Source organism: Poecilia reticulata, linkage group LG14, assembly GCF_000633615.1.
Source record: "Poecilia reticulata strain Guanapo linkage group LG14, Guppy_female_1.0+MT, whole genome shotgun sequence".
Taxonomy (NCBI): domain Eukaryota; kingdom Metazoa; phylum Chordata; class Actinopteri; order Cyprinodontiformes; family Poeciliidae; genus Poecilia; species Poecilia reticulata.
This window is the reverse complement of record NC_024344.1, coordinates 12,495,804-12,519,597: the sequence shown is the minus strand read 5'-3', so window position 1 is coordinate 12,519,597 and position 23,794 is coordinate 12,495,804. Positions and strand designations below refer to the sequence as shown.

Genomic DNA, 23,794 nt, shown 5'->3' with positions numbered 1-23,794 from the left:
AGAAGCAGGCAATTAATACCAGAAATGTAACAGAATGTAAATCTTTTGTTTTAGTARCTACAATCTCATCAGATAATGTAAATTACARTAAAAAAAGAAGAAAAAAATCCAACAACAAAAGCACTGACGTGTGGAATCTTTCAGGAAGCAATATGTCTCGAAATATGAGACAGATGTCTTTGAAAAACAATAATGGTATAATTTTATACCGCTTTGGAAAAGCTCCAAGGCTGAATTTAAATAAGATAAAAGCATCACGCATGACTGTTCTGACGGAATGATGTTTTCCTTTGACTTTTCATTTTTGCACGGCTGTGTAAACTTAAACTCTAAATTTTTCATGCACTTCTATCTATCACTCACGATACCCCTTCACCATATGAACCCAACTCCACCACAGCCTGTAAATAAGACATAGAAATATGAATCGATACTTCCAACCACACAAACACTAACAACCACAAAATCCGCTTTAATCCCTGATTCACTGCTGAGATGTCAATCAATCCGCTCCCTCCACGAAGCTGTGCAAGGCGGATTCCCACTGAGGCTGAGGACAAACAAACCCCCCTAATGACTTCCAGGTACACAACTCTGATGCCTCTGCACATCTAACATTGCATTCATCTCTTTCCAGCCCACCCCAGCACAGTTAACCTCTCACACTGTGCCACTTCCTATCATGTAAACACCCACAACCCATCTCTTCCTCTCATTTTTCTGTAACATTACCTAAAGCCGGGAATTTCCTTCATTCACTGCAATCCAAACAAAGCTAAAAAGTGCTACGGAGTGCTAAAAACGAATGACAGAAACTCATTTTTCATTTGTGAACACACTTCATTTGTTAAGTACAACTAGCTCATACCAGATTTGACCACCTTTTGCCTTTGAAGCTGCTTTYTTTTTTTTTTTTTTTTTTTTTTKTKGCATGGAGTCAACAAAATGTTGAAAATGTTCTCCAGAGATGATAGCATCACTCAGTTCCAGCAGATTTTGTTGGCTGCACGTCCATAATGCAAATCTCTCATTCCACAAAATCCCAAAAGAGGCTCTGTTCGATTAAGATCAAGAGACTAAGGAGGGAGCTAGAGTATTGCAAGACCCACATTATGGTCGAGAACAGAGAGACGATTTGTGCTTTGTAACGTGGCTTGTTTTTCTGCTGGAAATAGCTAATTAGTTGATGGTGCACTGGGTTYATAAAGGGATGGCTATGGTCACCAACAATACTCAGGAAGGGGCGATTAAACAAGGTTACATTGGTTCTAAGGGGCCAAATTGTGACAAGAAATATCCCCGCTACCATAACACCACCAACACCAGAAAAAGCTACTAATAGTCTGGAGCCACATTTTCATGTTGTTTACATCAAATTCTCACCTATCTGAATGTAATATCTGAAAGGAGGACTTAGTAGACCACACAACATGTTCAACCTGTTACCGTCTGATTTTGGTGAAGTGCAGCCTCATTTTATTTGATTTTAGATGACTCGAGTCCAACCTGGTGTTTTCTTCTCATGCAGTTGCTCATGTGCTTTGAGAATCAACRTATTGTGGACAAACAACAATACGTGGTAATAAACCACTCTTTAAACCACTCTGYGTGTAAAGAAAGTTAACAAAAAAAGATAGCTGTGTGTGGAGATCCCAGCAGATGAAAACAAACAGACCAGGATGTCAGGCATCAACAGCCAAAAGCCCTTAAATCTCCTGTTTTTGTTTTCCCGTTCTGATGCTCAGTTTGAGCTTCACAAAGTCGACTTCAGCATGTCGAGATGCCTAAATGCATTGAGTTGCTGCCATGTGAGTCATAGATTTTCTATTTCTGTTAATAATCCATGGAATAGGTGTATTTATTAAACTAGCAAGTTAGTATGCATGCAGTGGTCAGTCCTGAGTTGCATTCATAAGGTCAAATTGCAAAAAAATKTACAGTATATTTTTTTCTTTTAATTAGATGCAGCAACACTAAGATTACCTGATAYTTTTGCACTTTTTTTTWAATTTTGAGAACATCTGACTGAACCAAGAACCCTTATTAAAGCGTACTGGAAATAAGAATTGGTCAAGAAAAGTCTAATCATTGCACTTTTAGTAAACACTGAGTTTCTGAATACAGAAATGTGTTATTTGAATCAAACTACWATACGAYACTTAGGAAAGTAAGTATCGTATTTCTGTAGATGTCATGCTTCCACATCTTACTGCRTTGTAATTCCATGTCAGCAGGAGCTTTTGCTGTTTATCTGATGTAATACTGTTGGGACGCATGTTGGTTCTTTTCCATGGGGCTGACAACAGAAGCTTCCACAGCTTTTAGCAGGGCCTGACTGTAATGTGTCAGTGGCCTTGGAAAGCAGATAATCCCTACCATGCTCTGGTGGTGAAATCCTACATTCCCTTTGCACCCAGTAATACCCACACGCAGGCATTTAGCCACACTGATAACACCTTACAAACTGAGWGGAAGGTTTGTGGTGCARTTTAATCACTTGTGTGTTTTCACACGTGTACTTACTGCTTTCCAGAAGCTGATAAAAGAAAACAGGATCTTACGTGCAGCCTTCTACCGCAAGTWAAAAAARAATAAGAKCATAAGATACATGCACGGGCTCATTATTAGAAATTCTCAGGTTTTGCAACCAAAATATTTACATGTAAATATAATATTTCTGGCAAGACAAGTCAAATGTTYGTAATTTGTAAACTCGTCTAAATATTAATGTGGGTTAAGGTGGCCTTCCTCGGTGTGACCGCTGAGGAAAGATCCTGCATGAATCTGAAATAACTAATCATTTTTTGCGTTCTTTCTTTTTCGAYGCAATAAATGGTTGACTTAACTCAAAAGCTTTTTTAAGCAAAGGCATCCAAAAWATATATATACAGTGGACATCAGGCTAGTCGTAGGTCAGTGTTTGATTTTTACGAGGAATGTAACTCCAAATTATTCGCTCAAAATTCACACACTTGCAGATTTTTGATAAAACTTTCAAAGTATAATGCAGCTAAGGTAGCTGAAATATCTAATATRTAGCGCTACTTAGAGCCATATGCTTTTGACTGGCGTCTGTGAAGCAGCCAATCCAGGAGTGCAATTCATTTTCCTTGGCGCCGATTGGCTGCGCCCCAAAATAGAAGAAATAAAAACTGTAGATGTTAGCTACTCATGTAGTGCTTAAATGGTTTCTACTGAACATTTTAAGGCATACCGAGATGTATATATTTGGTTTGAACTATTWAAAAAGGCAATTTTGTGTTTTTAGAAGGGGGTCTCAGGTATTCGGGGATACCGTCGATAGCGTCGAATATTGCAGTCCACTGCATTGTTCTGAAACCTGTGAATACAATCACGAGTTAACATATTTGTTTTAAAATGGGTATGGCAGATGTAATGCACATAACATCATTTTGGGAAAAAATTGTAAACTTGCTGTTTTCTATACAGAGACCTCCATAATTATAGGTACCYGGAATAATTCTTAAAGTAAATATTCGCCAGGTAGAATTGATAACTACTCTGCACACTGTAGGTGATATTAACTCAGTGACAAAGGAGAAAGCGAGGAATCCTATCACATAGGTGAACACGATAACTTTAAAATACCTCAAGAAAATTAAAACTCCTTTCTGGACACCAAAGTAAAGAAAGGACAGTCAATATTGCCCACAGAGCTGCAGGGAAGAAGTGTAAATATTTAATATCAGAACAATTCTCCACACTGTCTAGACGAGTAAAGAGGTATCAGAACAATACAAACAAGACAGAGACTGTGGCCTTTGGTCCCTGTTTACAGCACACATGCTGCTTTCCTTGTTCTTAATTGTGTTGGACTGACGCCTGGGGGTCCGCACACGTCCCTAAGCTCCTTGGCATTACTGAGAGGCAATATCAGTCTGCCACAAGTGGGCCCCCAAAAGACCAGGCTTTATCTGCAAAGGGCCAGCAGCCAGCATGAAATCAGTATGCAAAAACATGCACACAGGTGCACAATGAGGTACATGCTTCCAAACCAAAGGCAATTTGTTGCACATTTGCAACAACAGAACAAGTCTCCGTTTTTTTGTTTTTTGTTTTTTTCAGTTTGATGCAGTTCTGTTGTTTTGTGGAGCCGACGGGGTGGGTTAGAAAAAGACAGCGAGAAAGGAGCTTAGCGAAATCTTTTGTCTTCATAAAACCAAGTARAGTATGAAGAAAACAATTTTTATGTGGCGAATTGGAGAATAATGGGCTTAATTTCAGGTTTTCATAACAAAACTGGAAGCTTCAACACAAATACCACGATTTATCATTGTTATATTCTAAGTGATCGCGTATATGCAGTTGCAATAACCAAAGGTTTTATGTAGTGATGCATTGATTTAGTGGAGGATATATGTGACATATACATTTTTGTAAAGCTTTRACTTGCCTATACCTGTTTTAATAAATGCTGATTCCATTTAAAGAACTAGAACATCAACAGATGCAAGAAAAGCATAAAAATATTTTTTTCCTGCCTTCCTCCTATCAGTAGTCCACAATTAATAATCACTAAGATGAATGYCACTGTGTGAAGAGAGCAACAAAAAGTAGCCTCTGTATATATATTAAGTAGATTCTTACTTTTTGGCTAAAAAAAAAAACATTCTCAAATCCATGTTCTGCTACCAGCAGAGGTTACAAGATCTTAAGGATAAAACCAGCCATCTTTTYTGTACTCCAATCAGCCTTCTTATTATCCGTTTATAATCTTGCTCTCTTCCTCCCACAATATAACGTGTTATGCTGTACAAAATACAATATTAACTTTGAACCTGCTTCACTCAGTAACAGCGTTCACACAGATAAGCGCCTTTGTCAGAATGATCCGGTAACGCTTACGGTGCATTCACTGATCATAAAAAGATTGAACGTTTTAGCTTCCAGTTGTCTGRTCACCAGTCAGAACCAAGCTAGACAACAGTCAACTGTGATCAGCAGCTGATTTCTCAATATTGTTCTATTTTTAGACACATAAATGTCAAGTATTCAGGGAGGTTTGTAAACCTTGAACTTGTCTCTGCCATACAAGCTCACGCCTATTTCCGATATGATCAACAAATACAATAAAACTGCATGAGACAAGAGTAAAAATAAATTACAGACATGCATTCCTTTGAGTCTAGGTATTCAAACCGTAAAAATGGAACGCAGAAAAGAAAGTAKAAGGGCATACATTAAAGGAAGAGGAAGAAGGCAGCTTTTGGAAAAAAAACAAATGATCACCCCACTCACTATAATAACACACTGCAAATGCAATTTTCCTCCGTCCTGGTGGTCGTACACAAGCCCACCCAGGTGCAATTTAAAACATAATATTTAGAACGCATTGAAGACAACCAATGTGACGGCCTAGATTCAAACCAAAGACACATTCAGACGCAGAATTTCACTTCACTGTCTCATTAACCTCCTTTGTGGAAGACACACACACACACTYGCATTGATCTGAACGCACCGACGAAGAGCCGGGTTTCAGAAATCTGCTCAGATTCATAGATGCGATTCTCAAAGAACGTGCATAATTGTCTCTTTGTGGTTTATCCAAACAAGACAGTCATTGAAAAGSAGTTGGTGACATTTATGAAGCTAGAATGCTCCAGACATATTGTCACCCTTTGACGCTGCTAAAAGCTGACTGACACAATCAGACTGCTTTGTTGAGACGACGAGAGCCGCAGCGGTGGTTAGATTTCAACCGGCTATGCTTCGAGAGATCTTATGCCTTAGTGTAAACGCCAGTTTTGGGGGGTTTTTTGCGGAGCCTGAATCAGCTAATAAAGAAATGGAGATTTTCTGTGCGGCTTAGGGAAGAGCAATAAATAGAACGTCTTGTTAAAGCAACCCTTTTTTTTTTCAAGCTGCAAAGGTCATTTAGTCGTTCTTCTTTGAGATCCATGGGTTACATCGTTGATCAAAGTCCAAACTTTTAATAGCAAGCAGAGATTTCCAGAAGCTTCGGTGGTTACGGCTGTGGTTTTGTAAGTCGAGTTGCACCACGCCGGAACAAATGACCGTCCACGGAGGATAACGAGAGAAGAAAAAATGACACATGAGAGATTTGAGCTGAAAGAGCATTTCAGAGACACCAGTGACATGTAAAAACAACTGAGCCCAACGACATCAAAAAGTGTTGGTGCAAGAGAGAGATAGGCACCGGAACGAAAACATTTTCACACCGCTGACTCTTTTTTGTGATTTTGGTCATCTGCTTTAGAAAAATTCTAACTCWAAAACATAAATAAATAAGACTTTAAATGGGTGTTTTTAAGAATATCCTGTCGGAATAACATACAGTCTATATGCTGACAGAATTTCCATTTATAGTTATCATTATGACTACCAACAGTAAATCCCTCAGACCCAAAGTGGAGAGTTTTCAGATTTTGTTAGTAGTTGCGTAAGGTTAAGTTACTTGATCTTTGGGCTTCACACTTCTCACATCTGGCACTTTGTAACATCTTGTGTTCAGACAAATGGCTAAACTATATATATATATTTTTTTTTTAATCTACACTTATCTCACTCTCTTTGCAAATGTGCAGGTATGTTCTTCTGGCATTAGTATGCTTGTTATTAGTCTGACAAAAACTATTTGAAGGTGTCTTTTTGAGAGAACTCTAAGTTATGCAAGCAAAAATGTTTAGAGTGGATCTTCAGCCTGGTAATGATGATGATGAGGAGGAGGACTCTTACTTTAAAAGATTTACTTTTAAAGTAAAAAGAAACTTGTACAGCCCTTGTGATATGCAACATAATTTTTTTAAAAAAGTCAGTCTGAATGGATATTATCATTTGTAGTAATAATACCAATTCCCATGCAATAMAGGGGGACATTTAGATCAAGTATTCCACTGAAGTCACTGCGTCCTCTCCTGAGAATTAATAAGAAAAAAACCAGGTTGTAAGAAAAGCAATGTAAAGGCAATATAAAAATTTGATATCAGTATAGTGATGTTACAAACATTTTATTTATTTGAGTGCCTCTACACTTAAATCACTTCCTGTGGTTCAGTCTCAGCTGATGCAAATTGTGTCTTCCTTCTAAGAAACTGAATTTTAAAAAAAATTTGAAAGCTGTAACATGTCACACATTAGATTTAAATATCACAAGCCAATTTGATCACATATACTTAGGGGTGTGAAAACACACACAGCTCACTAAACTGTACACAACACTCGGCTTGTGAAAACGACAAGTCACAACATTTTGGGCAATCTAAGAAACTGTTTCCCACAGAGGCRCAGAATATTCCATTTTAGGTCTGACTACTCGTCTCCTTCTGATTTTCATGCTCGTCTTCATCTACTGCAGTTCCAATATCAAAACAGCCTTCACATTATATGACAGATGTCTCGCGAATTTGATACTGAGTATCGCACGGTCGTTTTTGTGTGGAACTACTCAGTTCTGGCTGGATCAGAAATTAGGATTGGAACTACAAATTACGTGATTCCAAAAAAATGTAAATTGCTTTTTAGTTTAAAGCAGCGAGAAAGCTTAAAACCAGATGCCATCTTCTGTGTCATTAATAGCTAACAGACTGTCGTATTTCTCAAAGGGCTCACAACAGTCAGTATCTTGTCTGTCAGTTTTACTACTTTTCTTTTTTTTTTCTTTTACTGAAAAAATAACTTGTTGCAACACCAGTAATTTAAAAAGTATTAGGGGCTTTTTCATTGCTTTTGGAACTGAGCACTTTGAACTTTTTTTTTTTTTTTTGGCACTTGTGGTCCTGATTGAGCAGCAATTTGACGGGAACAAGAGTGAAGAGAGAAGAGGAAGAGATGCAGCAAACAGTCACAGACCTGGAATCAAATCCAGGACACTGAGAACAACAGTCTTTGCTTTTGGTGCTCCAGCTCTACCTACTGAGCCACACAGCACTCAGTATTTTTGGTATTTAGAGATCACAAACAAATATGTACAAAAATGGATTTTATTGGGTTGTGTTAGGTTCACAGCTTTCGCAAAACATAGCCTTTATTGATGTCATGAATCATCAAGTCAGAAGCTACAGCCAGAAAAAAAAAAAAAAATACATTTTAAAAATGCTCCTTTGAGGACGTAACCCTCTTTTTAAACTTTTACACGTGACTTTTAAAGGTTACAAGTTATTTCCAGGACCAGGACCCTCGCTGCCTGATTTTGTTCATTACATTTGAAGGTAACATCCATCTTCCTAAACATCTCATAACATTGCAAAACAAATAAGCCAATTTAACTAAATGTCAACCATTTCTCTTTCTCATTTCCTGCAGACACATACTCTAAATATACACACTTACTCATTTGTAACATGAAATACAATGAACCAATAAATACCATGCATTCTTTCTCAGGCTGTAATAAACTGCAATTAGGTGGAAACATAGAACACTGTCATTCAGTCAAGAATGCGGGGGAAGGAATGCGAGCGTCTCAGGGCCGGAGCGAGGTGTCTGAAATCACGCTTTCGCTTGTATTTTCGTCATTAAGCAGAGTTTGGACATGTGTTTCTAATCCCGAGTTATGAATAACTCCAGTTACACTACTAGACCGTACTGTAAGGCGGTCCGTTCTGCCCGCTGCCCTTCCAGCAGCACAATGCAGCAAAATGAGGCAAGTCTTTGGGGAGGCGAGCCAAGGTCATGTGCATGATAACACCTCCCGACTGCAGCWCCCAGATGTTTAGGGCACGATATGAGGCTACRGGGAAACGTAAACTCCAAGAAATATGCTTATAAGCTTAGCCACAGGCTCGGCAACTGATTTCACCAGACGTAGAAGCGACTATTGATTATTGGTCTGTCGTATGCAGAAGTAATACCGTATTATGGAACACCAGATTTGATGGCCAGAAGTTACTCACTATTAGCGAGTAGAAGTCTGAATAATTGACTTAGACTCTGAGTTAAATAGCACATTTGTTCTAACAGATTTTTTTTTTTTTTTTACAATGCCATGAGAAAAAAAAAATAGTTGGCCATCTGTTAAATGCTCACTGGAAAGGTAACAAGCGAGAAGTCCCCGGGGTGCTCTCGAACCGGAACATTGCTGGTGCATGATAAACATCTGAGCCAAGTAGGTCATCGGGACACTTTAACCAGGGAGCAAATCCATCAAGCTGTCTGTGACAGAAAGCGAGGACCAAACATATTGGACCCTTCAGCTATTATCACTCCAGTTTGTATGAATTTAAGAATATTTCATTGCGGCTCTTAAAAATGTTTTTAGCCCAATAGAGTGAACTAAAAGGCGGCGTGCTCGGCGTATTACAAAAATATGCTCATGCCTTTCATGGCTAATCCCATTTTATTTCTAACAGTGAAATACTCTTGAGAAGAATAATCCCCATCTGCCGTGTGCTGTGCGTTATATCACTTCGGTGCGGTGAGCGAATGACCTGAGGTGGGTGATAGACTGAAGCTTACCTCCTCTATTTGTGATGAGAAGAACCTGAGAGCACAAGTGCCCTGGAAAGGCCAGCAGACAATCCAAGGGGTTTATTTTCACTCCATTAAACGTTCAGCGAAAAGAAAAGTGGTTGTACACGACATTGATTATCGCTCAGGCAGAGCTTGGCGCTGAAACTTCACAGAAGAAGAACAGATGCTGAATTTGCCAAGCGGCGGTTTGTTATTCGATAAATGTTGCAAAGTTACTTTTGCATTTATTGATTTCGGTCACATATATTTAGTCGTTATAAAGCCGGTCACAGTTTTATGTCAGATTATGAAAACGGCAAAGACCTTAAGTAGAAAGAATGCGGAACCTAATAGATGTTCTTTCATTTTACTATGATCATATTTAGTTCACCTTTAAATAGAAGTATTTCATAAAATGTGTTTCTTTTTCMCATGTTAGTTGTCAATCAACAGTATAGTTCCCCTATTACATCTTTTTATACCTCTGCTGCTAAAAATCTATTGAAAAGGTATCAAAATAGCATGAGAATTTGACTAAACAGTGTAAATTTACATTTAGAAGCAAAAAAAAAAGTTCAATTTTTGGAGATATAAGGTGGCAGTGGTGAAGTGTAAAAAGATAAGAGAAGGATATGTTACTGTKATTAGCGTGAGAAGTATGGTTCTACTAAAACAGGAAACTGCATTTTCCACAAAAATGTCAAGATAGCTTGGTGGCTGATTCTAGCAACAGAGTAAAATGTTTTAAACAACAACAGGGAATCTAACAGAACAAGAAAGCTGTTCATTTTTATTTTTGCTTTATRTTTTTAACCTGTGTCTCCCATAACACACGGTGGATTTGTGAATACTGTAACCCTTTTGAAAGTCACTAAGTTATGGTAAGGGTCTACATTGCCTCAGGATTAAATATGGAGATTGCTGTTTTTGTAAAGCTAGCTAAGCATGCTAGCTTTACAAAAACATGCTAAACAAGCTTRCTAACCATACYGAAGCTAATTTACTATGTTAAAAGGCAGTTTCAGACTTTATAATCAATTTGTTTTGGTAGTAAAGCTGGTTTACAGGAACTGCTTTTTCACATGTGTCGTGATGTCACCTCTGCTCATAACATAAATATTAATAACCACTCAGGAAGGCTAAAAAAAAAAATAAAAAATGGAGAAATGTATCTTTTTTTACCATGGTAAGTCACATGGTATGTAAACAGGGATTGTTGAGCGGTGTTTGCACTGTTTCATAAATTTAACTTGAAAATTGCCCTACGATCATCTCTGCACTCAGATGTTGTATATTTTAATAAATGAGACCCACTTAGAGGAGAGAGAGAGAGACTTCAACTTGAGCACCAAACTGACAGATAAAAATAATGAATAAAAAAAAAGAGAAGCCTGTTGATGGGCACAGGCAGATTTATCAAGCTCTGCAAATTAGCATCTGTTTGCAGATCCTAAATAACACCTGTGGGAGTGTCCGCTGCTGTGGGTGATGACCTAAAGCTGCTCGGTTCTGGAAGCACAGGAGCAACCGGCTCATTTCAATAATGACTGAAGCAGTCTGCCAGGAGACATGCAAATTAGCCCATCACTGTAAACAAGCAGACCTGTAAATAATCAGCAGCTTAAGAATTTGGTTCCACAAAAATAAATCTAATCACCTGTTCTGATACTTCAAATATGCTGCGAGCGTCACGAACAAGAAACGGTAAGCTGATACATTCACCCCAATGTCAGTGTACGAGCTTTTACATAAATATATTAATCTATGCTATTTTTTCATGGTTGAGGATCAGATGTAAAAGTCTCAACTGTTGTCAGATTTCAGTAATAAGCCGTCCAAAGAGCCTGCAGTTCATTCTGCTGGGTGGGTGCACCCTGTGATTCATATAAGAAAAAAGAAAATGCATGCTTGCCTCTTATAGGCTATCAGGAGGAATAAAATGAGAACACTAAGAATGACTGTGGARAAACTGTGTGAAAATGAAATACAAAACCAGAAAGATCTCAACATTTTTTTGTTCAGCATGTTTTTATAGTTAATGCTCATCTTACATGTAACTCAACTTATGACTTTTTATAATATTTTGTTGCAATATATTGGAGCATTCTCAGCCATTTTATATAACACAACTGAATAATTGAATTTAATACTATACAGAACATTGAAAAAGTATATGCCCTATTTTCAGATTTGATCTTCTCTTTTGTTTTTGACGCAAATTCCATTTTTTTTTCAGTGTCGATTTTATTTCTCAAGGCAGAAAAACTATTCAGATTTACCTGGCTGTATGTGGAAAAACTTACTGTAGCCGTAAATTGTAAGTAATTAAGACTTAACTGGTTGTAATAACAGCTTCCCGCTGTCCTCTGCAGAATTGAATTGTTATAATTCAGCCACATTGGAAGTTYCTTTTAGCGTAAATTGTYMATTTCAGCGTATGCCACAGCATCCTAAYAGAGTTTAAACCTGCAATTTTTTAAAAATATTTTTCAGCTTTTGAGAGATACCTTGGTTTAGCATTCAAATGTGTTTGATGATCTGAAACCTTTCRGCGTGATAAAAAAGRCAACAACAAAAAAWGTTTACCCTATAGTCAAAAACAATGCTCACTASAACAGRTATAATCAATCGTGTGAGTGTGAATAAATAATATTCAATTCAACCATATTTTTAAATGTAACATGGAATTTATTCTTGAAACACTGATGCTTACGATCTCTGATAAATCTGTGCAAGCAGACTGTAGCCACTAGAGTCTTTAAGGCATGAACGTGTTGAGCATATCAGTTCATAATACTTTGACAGGCTATATTTGGGAAATTACAGAGGGAAAAGGGAAATCTGACTGCCTTAATTAAGACTTGAACTTGGACAGGCAATTTATGTCATATGTTAGCATGGAAGACTCCTGAATAAAAGCCCCACACACCCCTGAAGAGGGTCYCACCACATCTGAACCTCCTGAAATTACTTGAACCTTCCCAGTAATTGAACCTCCCTACAGACATCAATTTTCCATTTGCACCAGCCAAGTAAGTAAAGTAAATAAAATCAGTAAGTAAATTGCGAAGTTTAAAGTATTGACTTGGGGGTCGGGGAGGCTACGAGCGGAATACAAATGGATGATAGACTTTTGAAAACCCTGTGCTATTTTACACAACAATTCTTACAACTTTGCACTGGTCTATGACATAAAGCATGAGGGGAAACATGCAATGAAATTGTGACTGTAAAAGAAGATGATTTAGTAAAGGTAAATGGATAAATAATTTGTAAGGAATTGTGTTGGGGTGAGGGTTCAATGTCGTTTCCATGGACACTCTACTGAGCAGTCGGGACGGCAATCAATTTGAATAACGAGGTTAAATAATGACCGTCCAACTATAGTAAATGAAATTATTTAGAATTCTATTCTATTGTATTGAATTTTTTTTTCTTTCAATAAGACTTTGTATCTATCATATATTCATCAAAATCAATTATTGCATGTCAGTAAACGTCTGGATGATTTGAGACACAGTCATCCACCTCTGCAAGTGTCTCTGCAGAAATCAGAAGCTGCTTTTGACTTGTGACACAAACAATCCTGGCATTGTCTGTGACATGCATGTTCACTCTGCTGCATCCATGGTGACCTTGTGAAGGTGAGGGCAAAGCAGTGAAGATATCTTATTTGAATATCTATTAAAATCAATTTTCTTTTTTTTTTGTTCCACTGAAAGTGGTTTTGCATGCGTGATCCATAAAAGAGAATAAAGACCTTCCAAAAAGGCTATAAAATAAATGAATGGAATAATATTCACTTGCCAGATTTGTTTAAATATTTTTGTTAGCTGAAAATATACAAAACAGTCAGATTTTTATATATTTAATAAATTAAACATACCCCTGAAGAATGGCCTCCAGGAAATTGCTTTTTTTTGTATGCCCTGAAGTACAATATGGATTTTTATTAACTTGTTTTTTAAATAATTTGTGACCGGCAATTCCACCTTGAGGAAAACAGTCTCCAGCTGCCAATGTAACCACATCTGGTCAAACTTAACCTTTGGTAGTCTCCATAAACTCAAAAATTACAACGAGGTACCTACAGCAGGCTCTTGCTGCAGTTGAAAAAAAGCCTACAAACGCATGCCTCGAGAATCAGAAAGAGACTGCACAAGTTTAATTTTCATCTGACGTGCGCAAGGAAGAAAACTTTTAATTTTAGTAGAGGACAGGTTTGGCATAAACCATGTAGTTATGGGAAAGGAATCTTCTATCAGTTGCCAAGCATAGAGTTAGAAGTATCGTGGTGTGAGGATGCTTTGCTGAAGCCAGTTCAGAATCATGGACTCCAAAATAAAAAAAAATAATAATAATAAAAACCTACCATGCAACTGAGCGTAAGAAAAGTGTGACGCTATTGATAAAAACTATAAACATTAAGCTGACCTGGATCCTGCAAAATTACAGCAACCCAAACGTGTCAATCCATCAAGGCCTGCCTGAGGATTTAGAAATGGAAAATCGTGAGCCGAGTTAAAGCCTGACTCTTGATTTCACTGAGATGCTGTGGGCTGATGTTAAACCCTCCAACATCTAGCTGAAAGTCAGGTGACGTTTCCTCAGGCTGCTGTCAGAGCTTGGAAGAGAGCTACAAGAAGTAATTCCAACAAAGAGGTGAGTTGAGGGGTAAGACTAGCTAATAGGGGCCAGGGTGTCCTAACACATTTTTGTTTTCAGTCTTCGTGTAATGACTAAAACATTATTTGTTGTGCGATCACACTTTCATGTTTTCTTTTCCAGAGATAAAAAGATCACCGCTGAATGGATTTTCTTTTTAAAAAGCCTTTCTGATGGGTGTGGAGAGAGTGAGTTCTGATATTCTGATCTTAAAGAGGCAAACGGAAGCACTACAGAAAATTAATTCATAATAAGTACAAATTATTGCTGAAGGTTTAATATATATTCAGATGTTTTTTTTTTGGCTAAGATCTTTGAAGATTTTGTGGAGGACGTTGCTGTAAGCAGAGTTGTGCACGGGGCATATCATCTTATACGTGCTCTTCCACTTGCTAATGAGGCTTACTGTCAAAGGCCTCAAAGTGCCTTGAGAGTCCACATTCCAATGTCAAACTTTGCTTAATGAAGGTAATATTATATGGTCATCCCTGTAATCACAAGGCCAGTCCTGAGGGCACGGCTCTCACATTTGCCTTTGATCCACCTGCCTGCACCGTTAGCTCAAGGCTCACTCGGACGCTACGAGCCAAGAGGTGTAAATTTAAAGCCTCGGACTGAATTTTATAAAAAAAAWAAATAAATAAATAAATTCAAATGACATGAAATCATTGGATGATACAGAAGCAGCACGATTTCATGCGTGACTTCATGCGAGTCATCTGTTGATAGACGAATGTCGGGAAACGTACACCCCCTCAAGAAAGTTGACTTACCTCGTTCCCCAAGGATTGCTTGCTAAGGTGATTGCCAAGTTGGTCAACTGGCCGTCATATTCATTCAAGCAACGGTGGATGAAGAGCATTTGTCATTTTAGTAAAAAAGCAATAGTGTCGACATACTCCAAATGTAACGTTACCACCCTGCAAGTCTTGCCTTCCCGCAGATTCATCTTCTTAATTCTATTCCACTGCATAGAATTTCAAAAACTACCTAATAATAGATGTGCTAATTAAAGCAAATTATGCATGTTTTGGGCTCTTCTGTGAGAGATGCTCTGATGGGAAACGGCTCTTTATGCGGCAGTCTTCACATAAAGCTCTTTGAACCCTGTCAGGAATGACAAGGAAACAACTGAAGGAGAAAGATGAGAAGGATCGAGGAARTGGCGAAGGGATAATGCGCGCCGCTGATGTGTTCTCTCGCTGCACTCGTGCATTCTTTGTTGTTATTCTAACTAATCTTAGGTTTAACAGTCAAAGCGGGCCTAATTGATATGTATGAGAAACACATCTATTTTCCCGATGCGCCTGAGCATGAACACCGAGAGACTGCTGAAGATCTATCTGGAGGCATATTGATTCAATTGATTATTAGCCGCCTGGCTGGAGAGGAGGGATGACTCACAGGAAGCATCTCCGAGGTCGCGTTACCGTGACCTTTACGGCTTTCCAAATACTCTTTCTCCTGATTACTTTGAATCCTTCATTGATGAGAGGTAGCGYATTTCAACSGCTGCAGCATTTCAGCGCAGGTCGAGAAGTAAAAGCGCAGCTATGTTTTGTTTCGAGATGGGGAAAAAAAAAAAAGAGAGCAAAACCACGCTTCAGCCTGCTAAATGGATTGCACACGATGCATTTGCATAATAAACACATAATTCAAGTGCAGAATGCCACTGTAGCTTATAAAACCTCAAGACTGTAGAGAGCAGATTTATTTAACCAAGCAATTATCCCAAGTGCCTTAGCAAACAGACGTAGCTGGACACTGACCTCAGAACAGGAAACAAAGGCGAAAGAAGTACAAACAAGTGAGAGAAAACCACAAGCCCACAAGGATTTCTAAGCTTAGGCCGTTTTGCTGTCCATCTGTCCACGAGTGCAGCCATTGCTTCACTATTTAGGGCTTTTTCTGTGTCTGCGTGTGTGGGTGTGAAAAAAAAGAGAAAAAGAGGCGCAGCTAAAGATTTTACAACTCTGCAACGCTCAGCGTGTCAAAACCGCAAACTTGTGCATTTTATTGATGGAAGGAACATATACACAAATAAAAATGTTAAAACAAGTGTGGCTTCCAGATGTGTCCAGTGTGCTTTACTCTGAGAAAATACGGAATGAAACGCAGTGTAACCAAACGTCATTAGAGGTCACAAAATCAGCGATTAAAGTCCATCTTAACGTGACTGGTCAGGTATAGATAGCATTAATTAGAAATCTGCTCAGTAATTATTAAACGGGAATGTCACAAATCTGGTCTTTCTGCGCGAGTCGTAACAACAAACCCATTATTGAGAAAAAGAGAGAGAGCGAGAGAGAGAGAGAAAGAGAGAGATCTTTACGAAACTGTTTGGATTTTGCAACAAGCTACAGGGACACAGGACAAATGTGGAATGCCAATGTGTTAGAATGGCCCAGTCAAAGTCCAGAGCTAAATTCAAATGGGAATCTGTGTGAAGACTTGAAAACTGATGTCACCAGACCACCTTCATCCGATGTCACTGATCATCAGGAGCTCTCACGTACTTTTGTTTTCCGTACCTATTCGCGGACATTCATTTTCATAACAATCGCAATGTTTGTGATTGTAAAGTGACGGTCTGTGGAAAAGTTTGAAATGCTTAACTGAAATCGAGCCATGTGAACTAAGCCAGCGTGTGTGGAGAGGGCTTGAGGGGGAGCAGAGCAGATTTAGGGAGTCTCCTTCAGGCAAGGAACCTGCTACCTCTGTCGAGCAAGCAGATGCCAATCGATCCCTCTCGAAATGAAGACTGGGGTGTGTAAATGCCGCTTTGGCTCTGCGCGTGTGTGTGTGTGCATGTGTGTGTGCGCGTGTGCATATGTGTGCTGGTGTCTCTGGGAAGATGTGATGACCTGTGAACTCCGGGCCCACAGGCACTTGTCAGAGCTCCCAGTAACTTAATTCTCCCCAGGTTAGCAACCACACTCGCAGCTCCAGAGGAAACCGGCGAGTAAACAAGGGAAGCAATCATGAATCACAGCTTTCGGCAGGCGATCCGAAAACACTCATTAAAAAAACGAGCTTACGCTAACACCATTACGTATGCATTCATGCACACTCAGGCAGAACCAAGCAATTCCAGCAACATCTGCAGGGGCTTGAGAGGATGGGATACAGTTCTGGTTATTCCGCTTGAGCCGTTCGTGGTGGGCAACATTTTCTTAAGCAAACAATTGAATTAAACACTGCTCAGTTGGCATTGCTGTTTGCTTTCTTATAATGAGTGATTCTACTAATCCTTCGGATGACAGTGAAGGCATCATTTTTGTCTCAGGGGACACAACTCTTCAGAATCAGACTGTAGATATGTAGATTTGAACTAATATTTTGGCATGGTTGGCAACTATATCTTTAAAGTCATACTAACAGGTTATTTCTTACACGATTTAACCTTTACTTTGAGTAAAAGGAGGCGGAGGATCTGGATGATCTACAGAGAAATGGTCGAACATTACTTTTTATGTCCAACCCTGTGAAACGATTAAGGGGAAAGATGTTCCTTTTGGAAAAGCGGGCATTAAAACAGGCGCACCAAATATTTATGCCACCGGTGGTTTCGTTAAAAATAATTAACTGAGGAATTTTTTTCTCCCAATGAATGACTGTGTTCAATTTAGAAGCTGATTGTTTTTCAATAATGTTCTCAGAGCCTGCCAACGTACTCAAAGCTGATTTATTTTCACATACCTTCACCGAGGCTGTCTATAAACCTAAAAACAAAGTCCAATCAATTTGTGGGATTGCTGGAGAAACTGGAAAATCCTCAAAGCCTGAAGGCAGTCGTTATCTGAACCAAACCCAACATCCCCTCCTCTGAATGGATTCTACACTTGATGCCCAGAGAGTGGAATGACACAAAGTATCCAACGTAGCAAACAAATCCGCACTCATTAAGATGCCTTCCAAACGAGCCGATGTCCCGAAGCCTATTAACYGCACGCTTCCCGCTGGAGAACGAGAAGAATTTCTGACAAATTCATCCGAACAAAAAAGAAAGTGGCCCACAAAGATGTCCTGTCAGCGGTCTCCTCATTAGGAACGGCATCCAGCTCGCCGCTGTCACCGTCACCTGGACCACAGGGTGCCTTGTTAAGCTTAAGAGTTCGACACAACAGGTCAGCTTCTCCCAATCGAGCCACTGTAACCGGAGGTCCAGCACTGTGCGGCAATGCCGTGCAGCATTCTYGAGYCTGAGCCACAGCGGCCTTTGCGGYCGTGAGCGCCCGTCGCCAGAACAACATGAGTGAGTACATGTGAACCCCCAACCTGTGCACATCTGACGCCAGCAGACGAGCCACATGTCTCAGTTAAACTGTTTCCCCACGGGGCCGCCGCGAACACGGCGCTGATGGAATTAGACTGTGCTCTGCYGGTCTCTGAGGCCCTCTGGTACCTCCTTCTCCACTGATAACATGTGAACGAGAAGGCAAAATTAGCCCCAGAGGACCTTGGCTACTTAATGCTAATGTAATTAGATTAGAAATTAGCTTTGCTAGGACAATTAGCACAACAATCCTCTATTTATTAGTTTGGAATGAATGCAGTAGGGAAGATCCAGTTTAAAAATGGACCTGTCACGCAAAGCGCAATCTATTTTGCCACTTTTCAGCTCTTGGCTTTATAGCTTTATTGGCAATGCAGAGAAAAAATGCAGATTTTACACAAAGAGTGAATACTTACTTCCTATTTCAGGTCTCTTTCTACAGTCTGATGACAAAACCACAAACCATTTAGGGGGTTGCATCAGTAAAATGTTACAAGATAAAAGTCAAAGGTGATCTTAACACAAATGCATGTCTACCCTTTCGATTTGTGCAACACAAYCAAACATAACAGATGAATTATTAAGTTTAAACTGTAAACTAAGTGTATCTCGTGAAGAAGTAACTCACTTTACAGATTTTTCTTAGAAGCTGCCCAGAGAAATCTTATTAAATGGTGCAGGACAATTTAATTTGTGGTACCTTTTTGTTGTTAAACAATACAGGCTGGAGTGCACTCCCAATATTTGTGGGTTTTAGGGACCACAACCACCTGCAAATAATGTAAATCCACAAATACTTAAGTTACTTAAGATCCYCTTCAAAAACACTTACAAATGCCCATTTTAATTGTTCAAATACCAAAGGCACAGTAAAAATACTGCTGAATCTAACTTATAAAGTCTTTCTTATTGCCTCTCTTGGAGGTACAGCCAATCAGCACCGAGGAAAACGATTGGCACGACTGGATTGGTTGCTCAGCAAATGCCAACCAATAGCATAGCAAGTAGCAATGTGCTCTGAAATTTTAGCTTCAAAAGCTGCGCTTTCTTTTGAATATGTCAGACATGCTTTATGAAAACATCTGTGACTGCGTAGCAGAGTTTTGTGCGAACAATTTGGAGTCAAGTTCCACAAGCAAAATCTGCATAYCCTGAACTGTAAATAAGTTGGAGTCCAYTGTATTTGAAAGCCATGTCACAAACGCAAACGTAACCTTACGACTTCAACAGCGTCGGGCATRCTCACTTTTCAATCTGTCCATGCACCGAACGTATGAATGATGACGCAACAGCCATTGGTGTGGAAGTTGGTAGTGAGAGAAGAAGCCTGATTTTCAGTATCAGTAAGATGTTTGAAAAAGCCAAATAAAGCTCAAAAGTATAATAAGTTCCTAAAARTGAAACTGAAATTTCCACACAGGCRCGTTGGCTGTTTGTTCAAGCTGCTACAACAGGGAGTTGGAAATCAGCCAGAAGCCAAACATATCACAGCAGCGATGCTCTGTTGCATCTTTCTGAGAGGTCATAGTATGTGCTGGGTCAGGAAATGTTGGCAGGCGTACAGTTAAAGTAAAGACCTACAAACCATACAGGAAACACACCCCAGGCTGCCAATCATATTAATTGTTCTAATCCYTCATATAAGCTGTGAAACACCCACTGCTCTCTCTTAAATAATTGTTTGATCACATTGTTGAGGTCTTGATGTAGTTGTGACAAATGAATAAATCATTTGAGGTGAGGGTAAATCGAAACATTTCCCACTGAAATGCTAAGTTGGATGCGGAGGTCATGTATTTTGAAATGAATGAATCTAGTTAAGGAACGAATCAGACTTTTGATCTTCTCTCAAAAACAACATGCGAAATCTGAAGTTAGTCTCATTCCGCATCAAATACACGCCAACAAAAATTTAGAATGTTATCTATTGCTTTCAGATTGCATCCAGTGTTACCGCCTTTGTGTGTGAAAGAGAGAGAGAGAGAGAGAGAAAAACGGGGCTGGTGAGTTACAACTGATATTCTAATGAAAAATTGTAAAAAAAATAAATAAATAAATAAAAAATACTGTAAAAGATACACAAAGGTAGAAACAGCTTTGCTTAAGAGAAATAAAATAATATATCTGGGGATCAGGCTCAAGCTATTRGCTTTTCAATTGCATCTATGTGTTTTCTATTGACATGCACAGCAGTTTCTTCTTCTAAAGTTGTTTCTCAAAGTATTTATGAGGGCGGACAGTGCGGGGGCATGGCCATGAAGAGATGGGTCAGTCTCAGTAACTAGGGAGCGATCAGCGTGGGTCAGGGAGGGTCACAGCTGCCACACTGCCAACCTACATCCTCATGTCATCCGCAAAACCTCTACTCCCAAAAGATGAGCGCAGGGTTTTTAGAACWGGGGGGACGCGTACCTGAACAAATCCACAGAAGAGTCAGTAGAAAGTAAATTCCTGTGAAACAAGCAGGCATCTCTGGTAGCAGCTGGAAAGCTGGGTGCCTAATCCAAGTCCGAGTGGGCCGAAAGTCTGTGTCATTCAAAATCAACTTCTTCAGCAGAGCCCACGGAGGGGGAGAGTTCTCGATCTCCGGCAAAAAAAAAAAAAAAAAATTATAATTATAACAATTAAAAAAAGTAAAATAATCACAAGAGCAAAACAGTTCGGAAGTGCTCCCCTAAGAGTGAATCAAAGTTCAGATGGTTCGCAGACATCCTCGCTGCTGATCCTTCTCAGCACCACGCCGGTTTGCTCTGCTCTGCTCCCGTGCGCCGCCGCGGGGAACTCCTCTCTTCCACGCGCAGATAACTTCACCAAGTGATCGGATGTCCGAGTGACGACGCCTCCGCTTCGGGACGGATCGGCTGCGGGTCGGATCGGTCTCAGGCACTTTGACGGGTTTTAACTCCCCTCTGTGGTGTTCAGTGATTCTCGGGGTTCTGGCGCTGGTTGGATGAGGGCGCCGCGCGTCTCTGCGCTCGGAGCTGCTCTGGTTTCCCTTCCCACTCAGAGGCTTTTCTGTTGTGCGGAGGAGATTCCTGTGGGTCAGGCACCATTCAACCACATGCGGATACAGTGACAGGGAAAGGCTCCGCCGGGCTTTTGCTTAAAGCTCGCCTCRTATTAAACCGAGGCTGCTGTAGGAAGTTTAAATAAATATCTCCAACTGAGGGTTTTATGGATATGAGGTAATTAAAGGGCGCAAATGGCGACTGATCCCCCCCCCCACACACACCCCCTGCTCTCTCTCTCTCTTTTACTGAGAAGCAGCAACCTAAACTGCCGTGTTGAATATGAATTAGAGGCCAATTAAATCATTTGTTTTCAGTGTCCATCATTATCAAAAGGAGCCTCGTGTGAAATGCAGATTTACCAACTAAAGATGATTAAATATTTTAAAGTGAGCTTGCAGTTGAAATGTGACCTTGATGAATGATTTATAACGTTCCCCCGCTATCAAAAAGCTACGTGCGCTGCGTCTTTATAAGCCTGCAAAAAAGTGACGAGCTCAGGTGTGACATCAAAAGTGCTTTTAATGAGCCAGGAAGGTCCGCACAGAGAGCACCGGCAGCAGAGCTTCACCTCTTGACCCGTCCGCAAATTCTAACGAAATGCAATGGAAGTTTACAGATCATGTCCAAATGTCACATTGAAGTAATAATCGGTCAAATGCAAACCATTTTTACTCCAATAAACTGGATAAGACTCTAAAGTTAAACTTCTACATCTCAGGCGCAATGAGAGCTCAGACAGTTCTTTGTTGTCTGGGGAGGTCAGAGCTCCCTCTACTGGTTGTTTTCTGGAATTGCAGTATAGTTTTTTTTTTTTTATGGTGTGTGGCTAAAATAAACCACTGCTTTTGTGATTTGTCTTAATAGTTAGATTTCCAGAATAAATGAATCACGAAAGTGCCTACTTAATGATGTGACATGTTTTGAAGCAATTTTAAGATTTGCTTTGCCAGTGAGTACCCCACTACTTTTTGCATTCTTGAAATTAAAAATGGCAGGTGTATCATTATAAAATCTGAAAAAGAAGCAGTACGCAAAAATAAGAGGGCAGATGTTAAGCAGGATMAGCACAAAAACAAAAATTCACYATTTTGTCACCATAAAGCCAAAYTTCTGTGAATTGTATCACAATCTAAAGTTATGTTACACGCTCCTACCTCAAACTTGAGTCTTACGCAGCCTTTGAATCCATTTATCGCATTAACTCAGACCAATAAAATTATTCCCAATTGCATGATACTACCACCATTATGTTTTATGTTCAGTATGAATTCATAGTGATGTCCACTCTGTATTAATCTATGTATCATCTGACTGGACTTCTTTCTTTCCTACATGAATTGTGGCAACTCATGTTTTCCTTTCTCCCAGTTTTCCATAACAGCCAGCTTTGTGGCACGCTAACTAGATAATGTCCTCCCACCTGAGCTGTGGATTTTTGCATCACAACGATTTTAGAAAACCATACATCATTTCTGTTCCACGTCATAATTATTTATTGCCTTGTGTTGGGACCTGTATTGCCGAGTCCCAATAAAGTCATTTATGCTCGCTGCGTGGCAAAACAAGAAATGAGAACATTCACAGCTGTTCTGCGAGCCACATGTCACAGAGGAAGATGCGATGCCTCTGGATTCTTCCATGTTCTTACTAAACCTTCAYTGAAGTTCAGTCTTGAATCTTTTCATTGTGCGCTGTTGTGCACCACTTCCAGCTCTGCTCAAAGCCAACACACTGCAGAACCAGCCAGAGAGAAAARATGGGACATTACAGTCACACCACGAGCCTCTGTCTGCCTTTGTAARACTATTTTTTTTTCTATTCCAAAGTGACTTTTGCTTTCCTTTTTGCTTTTTTTCCCCCCCAATTTTTCCCCTTCAGTTCTGTTCTCGCATTTTCAGCAAACACAACGGTGCACAAATATGTGAAATGTTGTGTCATATTTCTCCGTTCCCCCCACCGCGACCCCGTTCTGATTCTTTTCTTCACATCTTTACGCCTTTTCCACGCCTTTGTTCCCAATGCGAATTGTGTTCGTTTGTGCTTTTTTTCTTTTCTTCCCCCAATCAAATGTTATCCTCACCATGACTCTCTGGCAGTTCTGTGAATGACATTGAATTATTGTTCTGCGAAAGACAACAAAGTCCTGCTTTCTTTTCTCCGCCTCTCCATCCCCCCAAAYAGCATAATTATTCTCATTTGAGAGCACTTTAAGGGATACGATGCTTTCCATCACATCAGGATATMAACACAAACAAAAGGACATGATTCCACATGTGGAGCTCGCACTTAGGCCATTTTATTCGCTCAACTTGTCCAGGTGAAACATGCATAAGTATGGTAAATTGGTGAATTTAAATGCCTTTGTCACAATCCACACCCCAAAGAAAAATCTTTCTTTTTATTTTTTTTT

The 23,794-nt window shown here is 39.6% G+C and overlaps 1 protein-coding gene across 1 annotated transcript in view; it reads right to left on the bottom strand.

Moving 5' to 3' along the window:
* Positions 1-23,794, bottom strand: part of LOC103475898 (roundabout homolog 1-like) — a 101,899-nt gene that overhangs the window by 68,093 nt on the left and 10,012 nt on the right. The window lies entirely within an intron of this gene.